Source organism: Cotesia glomerata, linkage group LG9, assembly GCF_020080835.1.
Source record: "Cotesia glomerata isolate CgM1 linkage group LG9, MPM_Cglom_v2.3, whole genome shotgun sequence".
Lineage (NCBI taxonomy): Eukaryota > Metazoa > Arthropoda > Insecta > Hymenoptera > Braconidae > Cotesia > Cotesia glomerata.
Window position 1 is genome coordinate 12337247 of NC_058166.1, and position 25426 is coordinate 12362672.

Sequence of the window (25426 nt, forward strand, 5' to 3'; positions counted from 1 at the left end):
CCGCCGTCAGGCATTACTTCGTGAGGGGAAAAACTAGCTACTGCTCTTCCTTCTAGTGTCTAAGGTGTCAACTACCTTCCTTCTATCTTCTGATATTTGCTCTTCTTCTTTCGGTGGAACGCAAGTCTTTGAGGACTTCTATTGCAAACGTGTTGGTAGCGTTCCAGGCAGCGTCTGATGACAACATTGCTTCCACTAGTGAATCTGGTTGCATTCTCTGGTTCAGGATCCTCTCCAACTCTTTACGCTGTGGATCGAAACGAGGATATACAAAGAAGACGTGCTCCGCATCTTCAGCAACTCCTGGGCAGGACGGGCACTCCGAAGAGTCATCGTGCTTAAAGCGGTGTAGATACTCTCGAAAACACCCGTGTCCCGACAACATCTGCGTAAGATAGTAATTGACGTCGCCGTGATTCCGGTTAAGCCAAATGTCGATTCGAGGTATGAGGCGGTGCGTCCACCTACCCTTCTCTGCAGCATCCCATTGTAGTTGCCATCGGCCTATGCTGTTCTGCCGTTCTTCAATTCTAAGTTCTTCAGGGCTCAGTGCAGTTGATCTTTTTCGTTGGTAAAGGGCTCGTCTTTCCTCTGCTAGAACTCTAAGAGGTAGGGTTCTGGCAATGACGCACACTGCTTCTTCTGATATAGTGCGGAAGGCACTAGCTACTCGTAGGGCACTCAGTCAATATACTGGTCCAGCTTTTCTCCATGATTTCTGGGTTTCCAGTGCATCAGCCCAAATGGATAGTACGTAAGTGAGCACTGATGTGACTACTGATGACAATAGTAGCCTCCTGCTCTGCATTGGGCCTCCGATGTTAGGCATCAGCCGTGCGAGACTAGCCCTCACTACTGACGCTTTGGCACTGACGTGTTCCACCTGCTGCTTGAAGTTGAGTCGGGCATCCAGCATCCCTCCCAGATAACGGATAAATGGTTGTGATGTGATTTCTTGTTCTCCGACTCTCAACTTGATAGTTTCTACCGTTTTTCTACTGGTGATGAGCACTGCCTCGGTTTTATGCTTGGCTAGTTGCAAGTTCACCATGTCCATCCACAAATTGACTCGTCTGAATGTAATATCAAATGCCATTTCTATCTCTTCGAGGTACTTTCCGACGATCACGACAGCTACGTCATCCGCATATGCTACAAGTTTGATTCCCGTAGGCAATGCTATTCTCAGGAGGCCATCATACATGATGTTCCATAGCAGAGGACCTAAAACTGATCCCTGTGGCACTCCTCTGGTGATTTCGTACTCTTCCGTACCGTTCTTCGTGTCATATTTTAGAACCCTATTCGTGAAATAGCTCGCTACCATTCTGCGAAGGTATCCTGGTACGTTTTTTTCTTCTAGAGCCCGCATAACGCAGTCCCAGTTAGCGGAGTTGAAGGCATTCTTGATGTCCAAAGCAGCCACCAAGCAGTATTTCTTCTTTCCACCCTTCCATCTCGTTCCGGCGATTGCATCCTTGGCTGTATCAACAACCAATTTGATCGCATCCAGAGTTGACCGTCCTTTTCAGAAACCAAACTGGTTCTCTGCCAGGAGTGGATCGACTACAGCCTCTATTCTCTGATGAATTATGCGCTCGAATATTTTGCCGGCCGTGTCTAACATGCAGAGTGGTCGGTAGGATGACGGTTCTTCCGGCGGCTTTTTCCTCTTCGGAAGTAGCACTAGCCGTTGCTGTTTCCACTTCTGGGGAAAAGTCCCTTCCTTCAGGCATGTATCGTAAACGTCCAGGAATAATGCCGTCGCTGCCCTAAGGATTGATTTCAGGGCAATATTAGGGATTCCGTCCAATCCCGGCGCCTTATTATTCCCTACTCGATTGCCTGCCTCTATCAACTCGTCCAACGTGATAGTTGGGATGTCTTCAAGGTTGAGCTGCTCCAACTTATAGGTGAATACCGGCTGTTGGGGAAACAGCGCAGTAACAGTCTTCTCTAGGAGCTGTGGACACGTAGGTGATGGCATTGGCTGGCATTTCAGGTGGGTCATAACCACCTTATACGGTCTGCCCCATGGATCTTTCTCTACTTCTGCGACCAGTTCCTTCCAGCAGCGTCTTTTGCTTTCTTTAATGGCTCTGTTTAGTTCTCGACGGGCCTTTTTATACTCTGCCAACAGCTCTGCGGAGTTAGGTCGTCTGTAGCCACGCTGAGACTTTCTTCTTTTTTTAAGACACTCTGAACGTAGAATGCTAATGTGATCGTTCCACCAGTGCACCGAAGGTCTTGAATTCATGCCACGTTTCCGAGGCATACTGGCGTCGCAAGCCTGGGTGACTCTTTTCATTAGGTCCTTGGTCTTATTTTCAGCAGTTTCTACGATGATCGGATCGCACTCTAGGGCTACTACTAAAGTAGTGAGGTCAAGAGATTTAACTGTCCACCCAACCGCGCTGGCGTTCCTGGTGACTCTTGTTAGATTCTGGCCAATTGATATTTCCCATAGTATCGCACTATGGTCACTGGCTGTGTAGATGTTCAATACTTTCCAAGAAAAACCCCTTCGAGCTAAGTAACTGCTGACAAATGTAAGGTCGACAATTGAGTTTGCCTCTCCCTTAGTATACGTTGGCGTGTCACCGGTGTTAAGAAGGATCACGTCCAGTGTGGCCTTTGCCTCGAGAAGTGCTTTTCCACGTGTATTAGTGAACTTGCTGCCCCCGTCTGCTGCCCAGGAATTGAAGTCACCAGCTATTGCCACGGGAAAGTGTTTTCTTGCGTCCTCAGTTAGTCGATCAAGGAAGTCTTCAAACTGTTCATCAGAGAGACTAGGTGGTGCATAGCAACTGTAGAAGCGGAGGCCATCTACCCATGCTGTTACGAAGCCGGCTTCTTTATTGTTGACTGTTCTCTGAAAAGGACATTTACTGCAGGACCAGATAACGGCTTTGTTAGTGCTGTCGGATTCCCAGGGTTGGTTCTCAGGTGTCTATAAGGCTCACTTATAAGTGCTACTTCTGCCTTTAATTCGCACACAGTTTGCATGAACAGGTCATGCGCAGCCTCACAATGATTGAGGTTGACCTGCAATATCTTCATGTTCTTGGCTTCGTTATCTTCTGGAGCGCTTCTTGGAAGACGGGCATCTGTTCGTGCCTGCATGGTGAGCCGCCTTTTCTACGACGTGCTGTTCAACACAGTGCACATTTAGCTTGATTTTTACAATCAGCAATTTTGTGTCCTTCTTTTTCGCACCTTATGCAGTGCTTAGACCGGTTGACTTCGCTTTTGCACTGAGATCCGAAGTGCCCAAAGTGCCAGCATTTGAAGCATTGTATGGGTCTCTTCGTTGCTCTCATTCGGCAATTGACCCAGCCGATCCTTATTTTGCAGTTTCCCTCCAAAAACTTTTGTGCTGCAGCTGCTGGTATATGTGTGTGTGTGTGTGTGTGTGTGTGTGTGTGTGTGTGTGTGTGTGTGTGTGTGTGTGACTATGTGACTCGCTTATAACTTTTAAACGACTAAACCGATCGGAATCTACTAAACGGCGTTCTAAAGAGTTCCCTCAAACTTAGCTTTCCTGTAAATTTGAACCGATTTGGACCGATAAATTTTGAGAAATTTTTAAAAATCTCAAAAAAAATAAGAATAAATTTTTTTTTAAGTGGTTTTTTTGGAATAACTTTTAAACGGCTCTATCGATTAACTTTGAAAACTGATCCGCCCTTAAGCTTGAAGAACCACTTCGATCGCCACCAAGCTGGTTGAAATCGGTTGATTCGTTCGAGAGATATCGTGAACGAAAGAAAACCGCAAAAAGTGTTTTTTCGGGATTACTTCGAAATTTTTAGTTCGATCAATTAAATCCTGAAAATTACTTATAAAAATGACAAAACTGCGTCGATTGCTGCCAACTGCGTGAAAATTGGTTGATCCATTCACAAGTTATTGCGGTTTGAAAATTCCAAAAATAGTGCGCTATGAAACTTCTATCAGACTTTGGAGCTGGGAGAGCTCGAATGCATAGAAATATTATTTCTTTGAACTCAGCGAGCTCAAAATATCACATTAATTATATTTTGAGCTCAAAAATCTCAAAAATGTCATAAGTACAATTTTAAGCGCCCAGGAATGGAATTAGCGGGAAGTTTCAGGGATGACCTTTAGGGTGAACCGTTTTTCTAATTTTTTTCGTTAACGATAACTCATGAACCGATTTCGACCGAGCTGGCGGCAATCGACGTGTTTTTTTTTATGTTGAGAGCTGGTTAGTTTTTGGAATCGATCGGTTTAGCCATTTGAAAGTTATTCTTAAAAAACTACATTTAAAAATATTTTTTTTTGCAGTTTGTTTGAGCTTTCTCAAAATCTACTGGTTCGAACCAATCCAAATTATGGTCAAAATCTAAGTTTAGTCAAGTTCTTTCGAATGGTGCCAACCGCGATGAAATCGGTCAAGCCGTTTAAAAGTTATGAGAGGTTGATATACGGCCGTACACACACACACACACACACACACACACACACACACACACACACACACACACACACACACACACACACACACACACACACACACAATAGCTTCCCGATTTTTGAAAATTTTCAATTTTCTTAGGGCCATCCCTGCAACTTCCCGCTCATTTTGTACTTAAGCGCTCAAAGTTACACATTACGTTTTTGAGCTCTTCGAGCTCAATAATATGATTTTCGTGTCATTTTGAGCTCTTCTAGCTCAAAACTCTAACAGCAGTTTAATAAAACACAATTTTTTGAATTTTCAAACGGAAATAACTTTTGAATGAATGAACCGATTTCCACGCAATTGGCGGCATTCGATGTAGTTTTTGAAGCCCCATAAAGAATTTTCAAGTTTAAATTGATCGAGCCAGGAATTTCGAAGTAATTTCGAAAAAACACTTTTTTCGGTTTTTTTCGACAACGATAACTCGAAAACGAATCAACCGATTTTGCCGGGTCTTGCAGTGATCGACGTGGTTTTTTGATCTTAAGAGCTGATTAGATTTTGGAATCCAGATCGGTAAAGCCATTTAAAAGGAATTCCAAAAAAATCACATTTCAAAAAAATTTTTTTTGTAGTTTCTTTTAGATTTCTAAAAATCTACTCGTTCAAATCGGTCCGAATGGTATTTAAAATGTAAGTTTATTGAAGCCCTTTCGAATGGCACCAACCGCGATAAAATCGGTCGAGCCGTTCAAAAGTTATGAGAGGTTTACATATGGCCACACACACACACACACACACACACACACACACACACACACACACACATACGGACATCATCGCTAAAACATTCAGGGAAGCTTCCTAGGATGTCAAAACGTCAAGATCTGATGAGAACTCGATTTTCGAAAAACGGGGTAAAACCAATAACTTCCCGATTTTCGAAAATTTTTAATTTTCTTAGTGGGAAGTTAAAAATTTTATAATTTGGCATGATGTGTTCATATATATGATCTGATATAGTCTGTAATGTCCATTGATTTATTCAGATATACCCAAATCATGATGTACATGACTTGATATGTTTTAAGGGGTTACATGGGTTTCATGGTTTCAAAAAATTGATTATTTTTGTCTTATTAAATTCTATAACATCTCTAGAATGTTGTCCTGAAGTTTCAAATCGATCGGAATAATAGTTTCGGAGATACAGTTTTAAAAATTTGCGCGCTTAAGACGCTGTTGCATTGTCACTCAAAACTTTAAACGGATTTTTCTCAAATTTGTAATTTTTTCGTAAAAACCTCTGCCAAAAATTTAATTTTCATTTTTTTTTCTTTTGTTCAAGACCTAGTTTAAAGTTTTAACTGAAGCACATATTTTTTTTTTCACTTCTGATGATCCTGCTAGGAGTTCTGCTGATCACGCGAACGCATCTTTTTTCCGAGCAAGGATTAGCAGAGTTTTTAATATTTTTTTTTTCAATTTCAGTAATCCCTCATTGAACATGTATCTTTAAGACAGTAAAAAATTTGAATAAAATATTTTATTTTTTCTATTAAAAAAAAATTGCCGAAAATAGGCCATTTTTTCCCGGAGGAAACCCATGTAACCCCTCAATACGACTTGATATGGCCAAATATGGTCTAACATGGTCATATGTACTCATATATAATTCTTCTACCAACTTTAGTGTTTAAAATTTCCGGCAGAGGACACACGATCAAAAAATATTGTCACTATAACAGAGTTAATTTTGAGGAGTTATAAGTTATAAAATCAAAATAATTTTTTGACACCCCTAAGGAGTCTCTAAAGTTGGTTTTTAGTTTGATCAAATACTAAACTAATTTTCGTTTAATAAAACATCTTAATTTACGTACACATTCTTAGAAAAAATCAAAAAAAGTTTGGAAAACCCAAAAGTGCACGCCTCACACGTTCTATAGAAAAATACAGAAAAATATAATTTTTCTATTTTTTATCCACAAATTCGGTAGAATCTGGCGCCAAGTTCCGTTCAAATCTGCTGTAAACGGAGCGCCAGACTACCGACTGTGTTTACTGTAAGCAGAACGGTATTTTGAGGTTGCAAAATTTTATTTAATTCTACGGTACTTTTTTTCCTAAATTGTATATTATAACAGTAATTCATACTTTATTTGGCTGTTATTAATTAATTATATTCACTTATAACAATTAATCTACTTGAAATTATTAAATTTAATCAGCACAAACTATAGCAACGCAATAATGTCGATCCTGACTTTTTTTTCGATGGGCAAAGTGATCTGCCACAGACTAAATAATTCGAGAATGCATAGTAATCCTTCATTAGATGGGAAACTACAGTTAAAAATAGATATTTCACAGCTTGCATCTACACCCGCCAGGGTGCGCTGGAATTATTTTTACATAAACTGTAGTTTCAAGGGGATAGTTTGCTACTATGGAGGGTAAAGGTACCTCTCTCTACCCTCCATATTTGCTATAAAAAATGCAACCAACGCGAGATTTGATTAAGTTGGTACCAATTGTAAATTTTTATTATAATTACAAAAAATACTAAAATCCGAACAAAAACAGTTTCACTGTAAAAAAAATCGCGCCAAGTCCACGTTCATAAGACTAGTAAGAAAAAAAAATTTGTTTTTTTCTTTACAAAAATATATAAAATAAAAAAATTAAAAAATCCAAGTAACCGATATGATTGTTTATGATTTTCGGAAATTAAAAAAAATTTTGTTATAAATTTAAAAATTAAGAAAAAAATTTTGGAACGTACTTGGTGTGCGTCATTGTGTATTTCAAGGTTTTTAAATTTTGCAACCGCGCACACTAAATACGTTCCAAACTTTTTTTTTAATTTTTAAATTTGTAACAAAATTTTTTTTAATTTCCGAAAATCATAAACAATCATATCGGTTACTTGGATTTTTTAATTTTATTATTTTATATATTTTTGTAAAGAAAAAAACAAATTTTTTTTTCTTACTAGTCTTATGAACGTGGACTTGGCGCGATTTTTTTTACAGTGAAACTGTTTTTGTTCGGATTCTACTTTCTACAGTTATATTGACGGTCAATATCGAATATGATTCTCTACGTAATTACTATTGCTACCGTGGTGCTGCTTAAAAAATTATCAAGATAGAAAAAAAAATAATATGAAACTTCATAAACTTTCATCAATATCATTTAAACGATAGCGAGTTTGATAACGTCTTGCAATAGGGATCGTCATAAGGGTTGATGGAAACTTATGAAGAAAGATTTATTTCATTTCATGGCGTATATTTTTCTAAAACGTGACGACAAGAAACGCGAGGACTAACTGACAGCCGTACTAATAATTTCTCAACTACAGTATTTGTTAATATACTAAACAAAAATAAATAAAAAAAAATACGCTGACGTTATAATTGAATATTTCTAGTTTTCAAGACATAATTTTTTTTTATTGATTTAGTGACTAAATTGGGACATATCAACGATTTTATGTTGCAAAATCGTCCCATAACGGCATGTCGAGAGTACAGCACTTCCACACGCTCACGCGTGAGGCGTACAACAGAGCAATGAATAAAAAATAATTTTCTCATTTTTCCATATAGCCTGATATGGCCATACATCGTGACTTTATTGAAACAAAGGTGTTTTTTCAAAAATATGACATTTAAAAGAATAAAAGAACATGCAGTATATTAATTCAATATTTTTTTCAAACTTATGATGGTAAAATTTGATAAACTTAACATGCAAAGGTATTTATATTGATTCATCAACAAATAAAAATAGAAATTTAGATGAAAAAAAAATTTTTTTTTGTTAGTGTACATGCATTTATCGAAATTTGATGATTGTATGAGAGTCAAATTTTGTGTTGTTTGTGATATTAAAATCGAACTTTTTTTCAAGTACCAACAAAGTTGAAAATTGGGAACAAAATTTTTTACATTTACATTTTTATTTTTCAATAAATTATTCTGTCAACAACGTAACACAATATTATCATTGTATCATTTAATTTTATGGTTACCAAAATTTTGAGTGGTATATAATTAAATCCCTACAATATATAAGTATCAAAAAAGAAAATGAAAAGAAATGATAAATTTATTGGGTGATTTTGTTGCGGGATCTCTTTTCATTGGGTAATGATCATCGATTGAGTGTAGCTCGATTTACCAATTTCCAAGTAGATAATATATCATGTTTAACAAGAAGAACAGGAGAGAGAATTCCAAACGTTAACATGTCCCATGGGTGCTTATATACATTTTCTCTCGCGACTAACTTACTCCCCTTATACTTTATGCATACTACGAATGAGTATATCCGAACAAAAACAGTTTCACTGTAAGAAAATCGCGCCAAGTCCACGTTCGTAAGACTATTAGGAAAAAAAAAATTTTTTTTTCTTTACAAAAAAATACAAAATTAAAAAATTAAAAAATCCAAGTAACCGATATGATTGTTTATGATTTTCGGAAATTAAAAAAAATCTTATTGTAAATTTAAAAATTAAAAAAAAAATTTTAGAACGTATTTAGTGTGCGTGGTTGCAAAATATTCGGCTTCGCCTCGGCCGACAATTACATGTGATCTGAGACATTTCTTACTTTACTTCCCTAGGTGTGTAATATATTATTACTTTTAATGAAATTCGTAAAATCTATTTACTAGGACTTTAAAAAAATTGAAATACACAATGACGCACACCAAGTACGTTCTAAATTTTTTTTTTTAATTTTTAAATTTACAATAAGATTTTTTTTAATTTCCGAAAATCATAAACAATCATATCGGTTACTTGGATTTTTTAATTTTTTAATTTTGTATTTTTTTGTAAAGAAAAAAAAATTTTTTTTTTCCTAATAGTCTTACGAACGTGGACTTGGCGCGATTTTCTTACAGTGAAACTGTTTTTGTTCGGATTTTAGTATTTTTTGTAATTATAATGAAAATTTACAATTGGTACCAACTTAAATCTCGCGTTGGCAGAATTTTTTACTGCAAACTATCCCCTTGAAGCTACAGTTTATGTAGATATAATTCCAGTGCACCCTGGCGGCCGTAAATGTAAGCTGTGAATTACTTTTTTTAACTGTAGTTGCTTATCTATAGGAGGATTACTACACATTTTTATTTTATCTAGTCTGTGGCGCTGACCTTTCTCCATCAAAAAAAAGTCAGGATCGAAATTTGTGAGCGAGCTATAGTATGTGCTGATAAAATTTAATAATTTCAAGTAAATAAATTGTTATAAGTGAATATAATTAATTAATACGGTGAAATAAATTATGAATTACTGTTATGATAAACAAATTGGGTAAAAAAAGTACCGTAGAATTAAATAAAATTTCGCAACCTCAAAAAACCGTTCTGCTTACAGTAAACACAGTCGGTGGTCTGGCGCTCCGTTTACAACGGATTTGAACGGAACTTGGCGCCAGATTCTACCGAATCTGTGGATAAGTGTATGTGTAGAACGAGCGAGAGAGTAGAATACATACCCATATAAATCCACATCCATTGTGTTCTCTTGTATAACTGTATATTCCATAGTCTTCATTTATTACACCTATTTTGGAGGACTAGACTATGGACAAAAAAATTTTTTGGACCCGGTATAATGTAAATGAGTTGGTGTAAAAATTATCCGAACAAAAACAGTTTCACTGTAAAAAAGTCGCGCCAAGTCCACGTTCATAAGACTATTAGGAAAAAAAAAATTTTTTTTTCTTTACGAAAACATACAAAATAAAAAAATTAAAAAATCCAAGTAACCGATATAATTGTTTATGATTTTCGGAAATTAAAAAAAATTTTATTGTAAGGTAAAAGCCCCAATAGATGATCATGTACCAGTATATGATCACTCCATGTATTTGTATACCTATATTTGTGAATATAGATATACAAATACATGGAGTGATCATATACTGGTACGTGATCATCTATTGGGGCTTTTACCTTAAATTTAAAAATAAAAAAAACAATTTTAGAACGTATTTAGTGTGCGTGGTTGCAAAATATTTTACTTTTGATGAAATTCGTAAAATCTATTTACTCGGACTTTAAAAAAATTGAAATACACAATGACGCACACCAAGTACGTTCTAAAATTTTTTTTTTTTATTTTTAAATTTACAATAAAATTTTTTTTAATTTCCGAAAATCATAAACAATCATATCGGTTACTTGGATTTTTTAATTTTTTTATTTTGTATGTTTTTGTAAAGAAAAAAAAAAAATTTTTTTTCCTAATAGTCTTATGAACGTGGACTTGGCGCGACTTTTTTACAGTGAAACTGTTTTTGTTCGGATTTTAGTATTTTTTGTAATTATAATGAAAATTTACAATTGATAACAACTTAAATCTCGTGTTGACTGCATTTTTTACTGCAAACTATCCCCTTGAAGCTACAGTTTATGTAGATGTAATTCCAGTGCACCCTGGCGGCCGTAAATGTAAGCTGTGAATTACTTTTTTTAAGTGTAGTTGCTTATCTATAGGAGGATTACTACACATTTTTATTTTATCTAGTCTGTGGCGCTGACCTTTCTCCATCAAAAAAAAGTCAGGATCAAAATTTGTGAGCGAGCTAAAGTATGTGCTGATAAAATTTAATAATTTCAAGTAAATAAATTGTTATAAGTGAATATAATTAATTAATACGGTGAAATAAATTATGAATTACTGTTATGATAAACAAATTGGGTAAAAAAAGTACCGTAGAATTAAATAAAATTTCGCCGCCTCAAAAAACCGTTCTGCTTACAGTAAACATAGTCGGTAGTCTGGCGCTCCGTTTACAACGGATTTGAACGGAACTTGGCGCCAGATTCTACCGAATCTGTGAATTGTGTGAAAATTACACCAAATACTGTGTTAAATTTAGGATATGTGAATTTAATATTTCTATAGTATACCGTCAACCGTGTACATGTTTGTATAATTTACGATACTCTTGCGTTCAGAAATTAAATATTGACCCTACACATTGAAAAATTTATCGTTATCTCCAACTGTCAAATCGTGTGGCTACTACCATTTGTATATGTTATCATGTACTTTACTCTTCTGAGATTTCTAAGAAGAAATAATCAAAACACGCGAAATTATTAAAAAAAAAATATATATATATATGGGTTATTCTATGTCAAATTGACAAATAGTTGGAATCGACCCCTTTCGATTTGGACAAATTTTGGTCAGAAGTTTTCTTTTATCATGTAACGAAGTTCTGCCAAAGGAAAAAAAATAAAAAAATTTTTTTCAAAATATATACAAATTCAAAATTTCGCAATTTTTCCAGTTTTCCAATTTTGTTTTTGTAGTATCTCGAACACTATTATATATACAAGAATAACCTTTTATTTATTTGAAAGGGGAAATATGGGCTATTAGAAAAAAAATATTTTGGAAAAAAATTTTGAAAAATGCCAAATTTTGAAAATCGTTAAAAATGAAGTTCGCAGTTAAAATTTTGGCTCAATTTTTTTTATTAAATACCTTGTACTGATCTTAAAAGATTCTGAAATTTTTAGAAGGGTGTTTTTCTTTTTTTCAAAAATATGAATTTTTGAATTTCCAAAAAAAATTTTTTTTCGTTTTTTGCTACTTTTAATGAAGGTAAAGTTATGCAGATACATATAATTGTAATTTTGATCATTAAAAAATTAAATGCGTGATGTGGAAATATTAAATAATAAATTAATTTCAACTTTTTTATTACTTTTGAACATTATCTTAAAGTCGTGAGCTGAGTCGAAATATAGCAAAATTTTTCAAAAGTTCCGTCACGAGGACCAATGCAATAGTTAAATTTCTATGAAATCTACTAAAAATGAATGATGATAATCGTTACCATAAACTTTTCAGCGTGTATAATATTGAATTACTTACAGTAATAAATATTATATATGTTTAGATATAATCGAGATTAATAATCATAAAAATATTAAAATATTCAACAAACTATTTAATATACAAATAATAATAATATAGTAATTATGAACTCAGGATAAAAATGAAGTAATTCAATATATTCAATGATCAATTGTAGCTCATTAAACAAAAATATATCGAATAACACGCAATGATGTAAAAAAAAAAGTAGATTACACCTCGTTAAAATTACAAGGATGAAAAATTTACACACTGAGAACATTTTACACCGTTATTTCACACTACACGGCCGTGTAAAGTGCTCCGAGTCTACTTTTACAACGAAATTTTTTACAGTAAGGAGGTAGTCATACAATTTGCTTTTTTCTTTTATTGGCTCTGTAATGGCTGATAAGGCTGGATAAACTCTCGATTAAATTCAATGAAAGTGCAGAATGAAGGGCAAAAATGAATATTTTTTTTTTTTTTCAGTCCAAGGGAATTATTGGAGCTTTAATTGTTTGTAGACTGAATTTTTTAAAATTTATGTCGGCCTTGAGTGCACTGATTAAAATGAATTCATTAGCTTAAAACGAAGACTGAAGTGAAGAAACAGTGATCTAAATAAATAAACATTGGAAATGAAAATTTTTTATCAGTTATTTGATTGAACTATGTATAAATTATAATAATAACAATAATAATGGAAGTAAAGATAAAAAGAAAAGCGGAAACGAAAATTGACGTCTCTATATATTCATCCCCAGATAAATTTAGCCTGTTAATGAGACTACGTTATGCGCGCCAATCGAAACTCGGTCAAACGTTTCTCATTTAGTATCTCATTAATCGATTCAATGTTTCGCAGACTCAGTTTATTGACTTTTCCCGTTAATTTCGCAAATTGAAATTTGTATCCAGTTTACAGAGCAACACGCCAGTGCTTTACTTGCGTTTAAAGTAACTGTTTCACTATTCGCGGGATAAATTACTGATTACTAATGATAATGGTAAAGATGCGGGCGCATAGAATGAAATAGAATAAAAGGAAAATATTCTCTATTACTGATAAGAAAAAAAGAACAAAAAATTAAAAAAAAAAAAACATTCTGTCTTAACAACTCTTATTCGAATGATTAAACAAATATAGTAGCGTAATTTATTGAATTTCAAATTTTTCGCGCCTTTAATGCTCAGATTATAAAAACGAAGCGCATGCACTAACACTATTAATCATCTAATTACTAATAATCTGTGAACAATTTTTTGATATGATTATAAAAGGCCTGATCTGATCTTGTCACATATCGCTGTATCAGGCTATACATGAAAATTATAATATAACTTTAGAGTACTTCATTTGAAGTTACTTTTTTTTTCTCGCCGATGCTGTGGAATATAGTTCTGAATATAATAAAAATTTTTTTCAAAGTTTGAGCCCTTAATTTTTATTTTAAGTGCTTCCTCTTTTACATTAAATTTTTTTATTTAAGACATGTATTTCAAGCTACGGTATTATTTCTTCAAGTCATGTTTTCGACTTATTTCGTAGATTTTTAGATATTGAGAAAATGACTCGTTTTACAAATAAACTGCAAATAGAAAATTTGTAGCGAATTTAATTTTTTATACCATTGAATGTATTAGCGGCGATTGACGTGGTTTTTTAAGGTTAAGTGCTGATTAGTTTTTGGAGTTGATCGATAGAGCCGTTTAAAAATTATTTAAAATAAACCACTTTGAAAAAAAATTTTTCACAGTTTTTTTGAGATTTCTCGAAAACTATCTCTTTCGAATTATACCAATCGCGATGAAATCGGTCAAACCGTTCAAAAGCTATAGGAGGTTTACATACTTACATACATACATACATACATACATACATACATACATACATACATACATACATACATACATACATACATACATACATACATACATACATACATACATACATACATACATACATACATACATACATACATACATACATACATACATACATACATACATACATACATACATACAAACATACATACATACATACATACATAGTGACACGCTCGCGGGGATAGTCAGGGAATCTTCCCTTGACCTTCAAACGTCGAGATCTGATGAAAACTCGATTTTTGCAAAACGGGGTGAAACCAATAACTTCCCGATTTTTGAAAATCTTCGATTTTCTTAGCGGGAAGTTAAAAATGATTCCAATTTTCTTTTGTATTGATATTTTGAGGTCTATCAAGCTAGCATGGACTCATCCATCATGCATTGACTAATTCAAGCAACAAAACTAATTTGTAGTACTAAATTCGTTGCTAATTAGTTACTATTTCAAGAATTTAGTTACTTATTTAGATTCTTATTTAGTTGCTTATGTAGTTGCTCATTTAGATTCTGAGCAATTGTTATTTTTCATGAGCCATCGTCGGACAATTTATTTGTATTAACATTTTATAATGTTTTATAAAAAAAAATTGACTTGAAATATATGATTTTTGAATGGAAAAAATTTCGTGTAAAAGAGAAAGTACTTACAATTAATATTATGAACCCTAATTTTGAGGAAAAAATTTTTTCATGTCTAAAACAATATTTGACAGCATCAGTGAGAAAAAAAATTAGGAAAACGGTTGACCCTGAAGGCCATCCCTGCAACTTCCCGCTACTTTCGTAATTAAGCGTTCAAAATTGCACTTATAACGTTTTTAAGCTCTTCGAGCTCAAAAATATAATCTTCATGTAGTTCTGAGCTCTCCGAGCTCAAAAATCTAATAGAAGTTTAATAAAACACTTTTTTTGAATTTTCAAACCGCAATAACTTTTGAATGAATGAACAGATTTTCACGCCGTTGGCGGAATTCAACGCAGTTTTTCAAATCCTATGATATATTTTCAAACACGAATTGATTAGACCGGAAATTTCGGTGTAATTCGAAAAAAACTCGGTTTTTCGATTTCTTTCGTTAACAATCTCACGAACGAATCAACCGATTTTGACCGGCTTGGTGGCGATCAACGTGGTTTTTCGATGTTAAGAGCTGATTAGTTTTTAGAATTGATCGGTCGAGCCGTTTGAAAGTTATTAAAAAAAAACCACATTTAAAAAAAAAAATTTTTCACAGTTTTTTTGAGATTTCTCAAAATCTATCGGTCCGAATCGGTCCAACTTTTATTCAAAATTTAAGTTTAATCAAACATTTTCGAATGGTGCACACACACACACACACACACACACACACACACACACACACACACACACACACACACACACACACACACACACACATACAGATGCACGGACATCATCGCGAAAACATTCAGGGAAGCTTCCTATGACCTTAAAACGTCGAGATCTGATGAAAACTCGATTTTCGAAAAATGGGGTAAAAGCAATAACTTCCCGATTTTTGAAAATTTTCAATTTTCTTAGCGGGAAGTTAAAAAACATTTATTTCAAATGATGCACCTGAACAGGCATATTAAAAAATTTTTTAATGATCTTTTATATGAAAATTTTGTTCACGAACTAAACATTCAGTGAAATTCTGAATCCTTTTGACGGTTGTGTTCTCGACAAACGCTTAAATTGTCAAACTCTGAAACTTGTTTTCACATCTACTAAAGAATCAGGTACCATTGAATCGTCAACTTAAATGGACCATGAGTATGGTAATTAAAAATAGCAGCTCCGAAGAGTTAATAAAACAAGTAACTGAGAGGATTACTGCTTGAAAGATGTGACATTGACGATCCAAACATGGCATTTAGTAATTATCCGATAGTTTAAGCCCGAGAGTTGACTAGCAGTGTTGGTACGGCAGACACTAGTTAATAACGGTTGAATTAAGATAGTGGGCGAGTAGTTTGTCAAGTACTTGTGAGTGATAATACTCGTGGAAGTGTACTAAGAATAGCAACTATAGACTGTAGGAATAGTACGCCCATACATAATAAGTGGGATAAGACCGCGTCAAGAGAGATAAGTTTCTCACATATATAACACTAATGGAAATACATATAATCGTGGTATAAAGTGTCGTCAAGTGAGAATGAGAGATATCATGACGTTTTTTCGGTGGTACCGTCAAGGTGTCGGGTTGTCTGCTTTTCCTGGCATATATTATATATTATACACAATGTACATTGTACAATATACTAAAATGTTGATGCGACGAGGTAATAGTGATAGTACCAGTAATAATGGGCTGATGCGAAGCTTGTACTGCTGGTGATGGTGACGGGGTAGAAATAGGGTGATACTGGTTCTAATAGAGATAGAGGTAGAAGTAGGAGTGCCAGTGGTAGCACTCGGTGGATTATCGGTCGTTCCAAGAATGCCAGATATTAAAATACCGCAGACTTGAAGCCTTATGTACTTACCAACCACGTACGACAATCAACCCATTTTTCTTTCATGTATACCATCGTTTTATCATCATTTTTTTAAATTTAATATCCATTTTTTATTCACCTAAATGAATTCAATCAATCAGTTGATTACAAAAGTGTGTCAATATTATCCTTATTTTTCTGGAAAAAATTAAAATTTTGACGGTGATATTTTTCTCTTTTTTTTTTTTTTTTTTTTTTTATTTAGAGTCGGTTTTAACTGCTGTGGTCATATCACCGTGTATGTGGTTATGTTAGACGGCGCCGTTGAAAAATGTAGTTAGCGATTTTAGCTAACTAAAGTATTCCTACCAGAGCCATATGGTATTGCTACTGTAGGAAGACGTTTTGCTGTCGTAGCGCTCTACGAGTAGCTCTCTAGTAGATGGCCCCAGTAGCAATATTTTTTTTCCGTGCAGAAATGTCCCGATACCGTCAATTTGAATACAGACATATCAGAACATATAAAAATGATACATAGACATATCACGCGCTTACATTTTTTTTACGGTACATTGTTGATTTAATGTTTGAATTCTTTTATAATTTTAGTATGTGGTCAATTATTAGAAAATGACACCGGAACATTGGAAACAACTATTTATGTGAATACTTCAACAACTACTACAAAACATTGTGAATGGAGCATTGTAGCATCGCGTGGTGAACAAATTGTCCTTGAGATAACAACATTGAATATCCTTGAAAGTAAGGACTGTACGATTGATTATTTAGATATCAGAGACGAATATAAAACTGGATACAATTCCTTAGGTTTGGAATCATTGAAAACCTACTATAAAGAGTAATAATATTTATTCCGTCATTAATAATTAAAATTCATTCTCGCAGGTCGTTTTTGTGGAAAAAAAAGCATTACGTAAACAGTGGGTTCTAGTGATAGTCGAATCCTTGTCACCTATCACGCTAATAATGCTAATGAAGAATATTTTGGTTTTAAAGCAAAATACCATACACATTTTGAAGGTGATATTGAAATAAACAATAAGGACCAAGAATATTTCTTAGAATCACCAGGTTTTCCAAACGAGTATCCACCTAACAAATATAGAGTATGGTATCTAGTTGCCCCTCTTAACAGCAGAATAATTTTAAAATTTACTTATTTTGATCTTGAAACATCTGAGAATTGTAATAATGATTACGTTGAAATTCGAAATGGTGATGCTTATTATTCGCCATTAATTGGAAAATATTGCAATAATACTAGCCCAGAAGTGATTTGGTCTAAAGGATATGCCTTATATGTTAAATTTGTTAGCAATGACAAAGTTCAAGGAGGTGGATTTTCGGGAATCATAACTTTGCGTTAAAACAAAACTCTTCAGTAAAACTTCCAGTCCATTTAATCTTTTTGCTTACTGTACTTTTATAATTTCAGCATTGAAGCTCTTTACAAGTAAAAACTCCAATATTATAACAAGTTTATTAATAGTACGGTGCTGCGACGACTCAATCGAAGACATTTGAACCGAATCTATGTAAAAAATAGAAAAAAAAATCTGGAAAACGGTTGACCCTGAAGGCCATCCCTGCAACTTCCCGCCAATTCTATACCTAAACGCTTGAAATTGCACTTATGACGTTTTTGAGCTCTTCGAGCTCATAAATACAATTTGTGTATTACTTTGAGCTCTCCAAGCTCAAAAAATAGCTTTTGTATGCTTTTGAGCTCGTCGAGCTCAAAAGCTTGATAGAAGTTTGATAAAACACTATTTTTTAAATTTTCAAATCGCAATAACTTTTGAATGAATGAACCGATTTTCACGCGGTCGGTGGCATCCCGTATGAAAATAAAATATATTTTTAAAATATATTTAGACATATATTTTAATGTCATATCTTATAAGAGGCCAAAATCAGTATAATTTTTTTTATATGTTATGTCATATAATTAAGTATATGATTTTAATTGTAACTAAAAATATATTATGTCTTATATAGTAAAATATACGTAAATTATGCAATAATATATGTTAATTATACGTTGTTTGATATATAAGATGATTATAAGTTTTTTCTTTCTAACTGAAAATATATAATAAGAAATATTTATTTTAATCCATAGAATTCTTTATATTTTAATTATAAAATAAGAAATATACTTTTAGATATACTGTAGTTATACATTGAAAAATATATTTTCGACCATGTATTTGAAAATATATTTTTTTATAGACAATAAATTTTTTCTGTGTTAAAAAAAAGAAGCACGTATTTAACTGTTATTTACCAGTATAATTAGTCAGAAAATTTATTTGGCTGATGAATGTTAAATGGATTTTGGACAATAACTGGTAAACCAAGCCTTGGTCTGTGAATATTCTATAGGTCTCGATTCACAGCTATCAAATTGAAATGTGCTTAGTAATATTGCGTGAATCATAAATTAAGACTAATAATCTGAGACAGTATTGGATGGATTCTGATCCAGGCTCTCAAGTTCCTTTCTTCCGACCAATGTAGATTACACGTATAAACATTTTTTTATGATCAACCATAACAATTATCCTATAAATAATATGAATAACAATAATTGCTTTAGTTTTTATTTTTTAGAACATTTTATAAACAATATTTATTTGATTAAGAACATTTATACAGAAGATATACAAAAAATAGATCCACAATTCTTTTTAACATTATCATGTCAACAATTCTGAGTCACAACTATGTAAATAAGCAACGGAACAATTAAATTTAGGCATTTCCAGAATAATAACTTTTTTTTCTACCAATTCAGTATTCACAGCCATAAGTGTGCTATGTTTTTCATCTAATACGATTAAGTGGTCTAGTTGTCTATTACTTATCAGTGGTTTATGATTCGACGAGTAGTAATAACCTATCAGGTAAGTACTTTGATAATTATTTATTTCTAATCCAATGAAACTTTGAAGTTCAAAAATAAGACCATTCTTTAACATTACCACATAATTGACCCTTTTAATTTCACGAGCATAATTTAGACTCGTTACTACTTCTTTGTTTATAATACACCTCTCAAATGAAACAATTTTTGTGGCTTGATCGACACTAACTCGCGAGCGCAGCAACGCAGAGCGTTGATGAGCAGGTATTTTTTTCAGAATTATCAGTTGACTCAGGATCCCACAATTAGATACTTTAGATTTAGCTTTTGGTTTCGTTTTTTTATTTAACATAGTATCCAAGTATTCTTTTTTTTTGTAGTTTAAATCATCTTGGCATAAAATTGATAATCTGTCAATCACGCACTTCAATCTAAACGAATCACATATTTGAATTTCAACGCCATTAGGACTATTGACTGAAGCTTGTATTGTTTGGTTGAAATCTTCGTAAATGAAGGCACTATGCGTATATAGAGGACCCCAGTTTTCAACGCTAATGGATAGATGAGCTAGAAGATGGACATTGAAGCTAACGTATTTTTTACCATACAATGATTCAACACCAATGATAAACTGACGTAAGCACTGATCCGCATATTTTAATCCCGATTTCATGATCGAAGGTTTCACTAAAATACTGATGCCGTCAACTAATAAGGCCCAGTGATCAACATATTGGTTAGGGAAACACATCTTCATGACTGGTAAGCTGTAAGCCAGAATAAATACTATCCACTCATGCGCTTTCATATGAACTCGATCAGATAATGGCCGAGGAGTTCTTGAAATTTCTGACGTAGAAGTAAATAATGTCATATACTGATCGAACAGTTTTAGTTTATCACCAAAATAAAATTTTTCTTCGGAATTTATTGAATCGAACCATAAACCAGCAAATTGGCGACCAACTCCCAGACCAACACAGTGCATCCAGTCGTCATCGATGTTCTTAATGACGTTATAGTCTGATATTTCGCATAAGACAGACGTACCTTTGATTCCTTTCTTATCTTCTTTAGTTACAGCCTCTGCATGCAGCAATGTTTGCTCAATCGTCCTTACACCATCTCCGAAAGGATTGTTGTTGACTATTGGGTAGACCCTTACATATCCTCTGCCTTTTTGCACTGACTCCCCAGGATGTAAACATGAGCCGCATCCAAATTGACCGTTGAATTGCGTCGTACATCGCACCAATGGACGAGCTACAGAATCACAAATACCCATTAGAGTAACCACAGTTTTTCTATATGATTGACCTTTATATGTGTAGATAAACCCATCCTTCAACAAGTCCTTAGCTTCGTTTACAAATGGCTTTAAATAACTATTCATGTTCTTCGGCTTTCCTACTCCAAACCAAACACTGGACAGTAAAATGTATTTACGCCTATCGTACGGATTTAATTCATAAACTGTGCAAAGCACAGGATAAACAGATGCACTGATAGAAGGATTTATTTGTATTAAAAAAATATTTGTTAATAGTTAACAAATCATTTATTAGAGACCATTTTTTAGTATCAAACAAATATTTCTTAGTATTTAAAATGATTTGTTTGTATTTAATAAATCAGATATTCATTTATTAAATATTAATAAATCTTTTTAAATACTAAGAAATATTTGTTAAGGACTAAAAAGTGGTCTCTAATAAATGATTTGTTAAATATTAACAAATATTTTTAACTATAAACAAATCCTTCTATCAGTGTGTATTTGAACTTTCATAGATTGGGGCTCCATCAACACTAAAATTTATCGAGATCATAGTACCATTAAGTTTGTATCTCTTATACATTTTTCCATCATAAATATCTTCAATTGCATACTAGTTTATTTTTTCACGATGTACTGAGTAGAGGTTATGAACATCGGTAGTTTCAAATAATTCTCGGAGTTGATCGGTCAGAGGTAAATGAAGAAAAGAACCCTTATTTTTCTTGCGATCAATTTTTGTTTGACAATGGCTACAGCAGTCAGGACAATCACTCTCAGAACCCAGATAATTATCACAACAATCACAAATGTAATGAGTTGATACATTTTGCGAATATCGGTCTAATATATTTTCCAATAGTATTTTGAGCTGCTTGAATTATTAGTATCAGATGAAATATTAACCAACTTCAAAATATCTTGACTTACAATTAGAGTCGTTTTACGGCGCCACTTAATTGCCATTACTAACAAATTATTAATGAGATGCTTCTTAGGTATCTCTTTAGTATTATCAGGTTTTTTCTGATTAGTGATTGTATCTGCAGGTTGGTTATCTTCATTAACAGGATTATCTACCATAATATTAATGTCAGACATATCACATTCTAGTTCTCGATCATTCTTAAATAGAATAGAAACAATTTATTTTAACAAATCAAGATTTATTAGATAAAATTTCATTTCTTACTTCGATATTCTGGCTTTCATTTTCCTTACCTAAAGCTGAATGTTCTTGAATATTTGTATCGACGGGCGTTCTGAAGTTTTTAATCACGTTATCATTGTCAGTAGCTAAGCATCTGTTTGTTTTTTCTGAACAAATTCGCTTACTAATCCTGTAATTTTTGTTATATTAATTAAGTATGAAATTTGTATAGAAAAATTAAAATTTAAACAACTTAATAACTTTATTAAATAGTCATCAAATACTGATCAGTTCTCGATTATCAACAAAATATCTACGGGTCACTTAATCATTCTGATAACAGAATCATTCATAAAAAAAACTTGAAATCATTTTCTTTGACTCCAAAACATTTGAAACATTTTTCAGTGCTTTAATACTTTCTTACCCTTATATTCTACTTAATTTAATTGAGTATAAATAGGAAGAAAAATTCTTCGTTAGGAATAAAATTTTTATCTGCGTCCATGAGAGCATCAAATAACTTATCAAATGCATAAATTACTTTCAGACGACCGATCATTGAAACAGATATTGCTAAACTTGTCCGAAGACATAAAATTGGTTAAAAGAGTCCAACTTAACATGTTGAAAGCTCAAGAAGCCAATCCAGCTAGACAAACCAATCAACAAGTAAGAAAAATAGAGTATCTGCTCCAAGTATCACAATAAGAAATTAAATTTTCAACTTCCCTAAAATTCAACATTTTTAAAAATTTAAAATATTTGCAAGCTTTTTGATATTCAGTTCTTTTTCTCTTAAAAGGTTGAAATTGGTCACCAAGGGTCAAACGTGTTTGTCACTCAGCAGCAATGGGATACAGCAAACTCTAGAGATAGTTACTGGTCGATGAGTGTTTCACTAATTCATGCACTATTTGACACAGAAGTTTTGCTGGAAAGTAACCTAAGAGGTGGTCTCAGCAAAATAGATAAAAATACTCCTAAAAGACCTGCGTTGAACCCCCACATCGTAACGGCTATTACTGGTAAACCGTGATTGAGTTTGTGCCCGGAAAGCTCAAAATTTCTCTGATAAGTTTATTTTTGAGCTTGAAAGTAAAAAAAGGATTAAGGACTAGCTTCCAAGTTCAATGGGTAGTCCAATTTTTTTTATTTAATATCTAATTGCAGAAGCTGTACGAGCGAAATTTTCTGATCAGGAAATGGTTTATATTATTACTATTGTTTTCATTTATATTTCTCTTTGTATTTAAATTTTATGTTTACAAAATAAAATAATACAGATTAATTATAATTATCAATTTCACAGGATTCAGCTGGAAATGAGTAAACGAGGAAACGTACAATTATTGCTCTGCTGTCAAAAAGTTTTGGTCTAATTTGCATATTGTTGATGATTATATAGTACATTAAGATACGAGTGGCTGAAATGAGCGATTATGACACGCCGTGAATGATCGCTCATTTAAGCCACGAGTATTTTACACTATTTTGTAGCACCAGTGTCCTAAATTCGTCTTCAGTTTTATTCAAATTTAAATATAAAAATTAATTAAGGAAAAGCAAAAATAGTATATCATGCATAGCAGGACCGCAAGCATTCCAAATAAATAAAATTTAGAATGCTAAAATAAATAATTGCTTAAAAATAGTCTAATAGTATAATTTAATTGTAGTAATCGACAACGTCGCACGAGTTGCACATACTATTTTTTATTACAAATGCGAATATTTATCTTTCTTCTGATTGAACTTCAATGGTGAAATGGCAGTTTTGGAATACCATACATTGAGACTCTTCAAATTTTTTCACGCACAAACCTAAGTCTTGATCATAAAATACTGTAGAACAGATAAATGAATGAGGAGTTTCAAAATCGTCGAATTGAAAAGTTGAATTTTTCTTTCTTGCAACAGTATTTTCTTGCAAAGTAGATTTAAATTTTTTTGATGGCGTAATGTATCAACTTTAACTTCATTTGATGCTGATGAACAAGGTTGGTCAAAGTTTGATGAAACATTATCTTTGGGTTTGGACATTGAGACTGCTGTTTTAATTAATTTTTCATTTAATACTGATAAAACATTTGAAATTTTTGTAAATTTTTTTTTCGTCGAAACATCTGAATCGGTTGATTTATTCAAAACGGTAATGTTTGTAATTACAGAAGATGGTTTAGTAGATGGAGGAGTGGATCCAACAGTATTTGTTTTTTTATTCAAAACAATTCCATTTGTGATCATAGAATGAGTACGTTTTTTGTTGTTAACGGAATTGGCAATATAACCTTCAACTACTGTTGATGACTTCCAACCACCATATCTCTTCATCACTGTCATATCACCTCCAGCATCAGCTAACAATGTGGCAGATGTTCGACGGAAACTATGTCCTGTGTATTTCTTTGCATTTTCTAATTTTAAAAATTCAGCAATAGTTCTAGGCATTGAACCAAACTTGTTAATTCCTATGGGCTGATAAATACAGCGACCATTTTGGTAATTAAAAAAAAATCTGTTTTACAGGTTTGGGGCCTAGCATCCATATATTCTTTTGCGTAGTCGTAATATATACCATTAATGGTAAATGATCTTGGCTGATTATTTTTTGTTATCAGAACTTTAATAAATAGAGTGTTCTCATCAATTTTTTTGACATCTTCCAGTTTCATGTTCATGAATTCACTTCTTCTTAAAGCACCAGAAATTCCAAATATTAAACAAATCTGCAACAGTAAGAATAAAATAAACAAATGTTTAGACTATACAGACATTTTCATACTAAACATATCAATAAATATTTAATTACCTTTGTAGTAAGATATTTATTATCAAGGGCTTCATTTAGAAATTTTTCGATATTTTCTTTTATAAGAACTTCAGATTTTTTAGCAACGTATTTACACATTTGTTTCTTCAAAAAAAACGTTACTTTTTTGTAATTACCAATATCAACATCATCAAATGCTTTGATAGTAGTTTTCAACATCTAATGAAAAGCCCATAAACTGGGAAGGGCATATTTTTCAGAAAGATTATCGAAGTAGACTACAATTACTTTAGCAAAAGAATTTGATTTAACATTTTCTTTACGCCATGCTTTAAAAGCATTATAAGTTACCACATACATTCGTCTAGATTTTGTTGGCATTGATTGTAAAGATATATTCTTCGCCTTTTCTTTTATCTCGTCAGGAACAAAATCATTATAATCATCGTCTAAATCATTGTAATCACTGTCCATATTTATTACGGAATAAGATTGTTGTTAAATTAAATAATGTTCAGAAAATATTTCACACCAGAATAATGTTTACGACTGAGCGAAATCGTTAATAAAAAACATTTGAGAATCATTAATAGAGGTTTTAGCATACTTCAGACTCAATCATAACCGACAAAAAGATGTAATTTTAATCATTAATTATTTATTATTTTGTATTTTTTTA

The 25426-nt window shown here is 33.0% G+C and overlaps 1 protein-coding gene and 1 long non-coding RNA gene across 2 annotated transcripts in view; both read left to right on the plus strand.

Annotated features, from left to right (window-relative positions):
* LOC123271839 (alpha-2C adrenergic receptor-like) overlaps positions 1-25426 on the plus strand; it is a 334634-nt gene that overhangs the window by 144184 nt on the left and 165024 nt on the right. The gene's annotated exons all lie outside the window — the stretch shown is intronic.
* On the plus strand, positions 17203-18072 carry LOC123271934. Its single transcript, XR_006510966.1, has 2 exons — positions 17203-17486; positions 17565-18072. It is a non-coding gene; the product is annotated as an uncharacterized LOC123271934 (long non-coding RNA).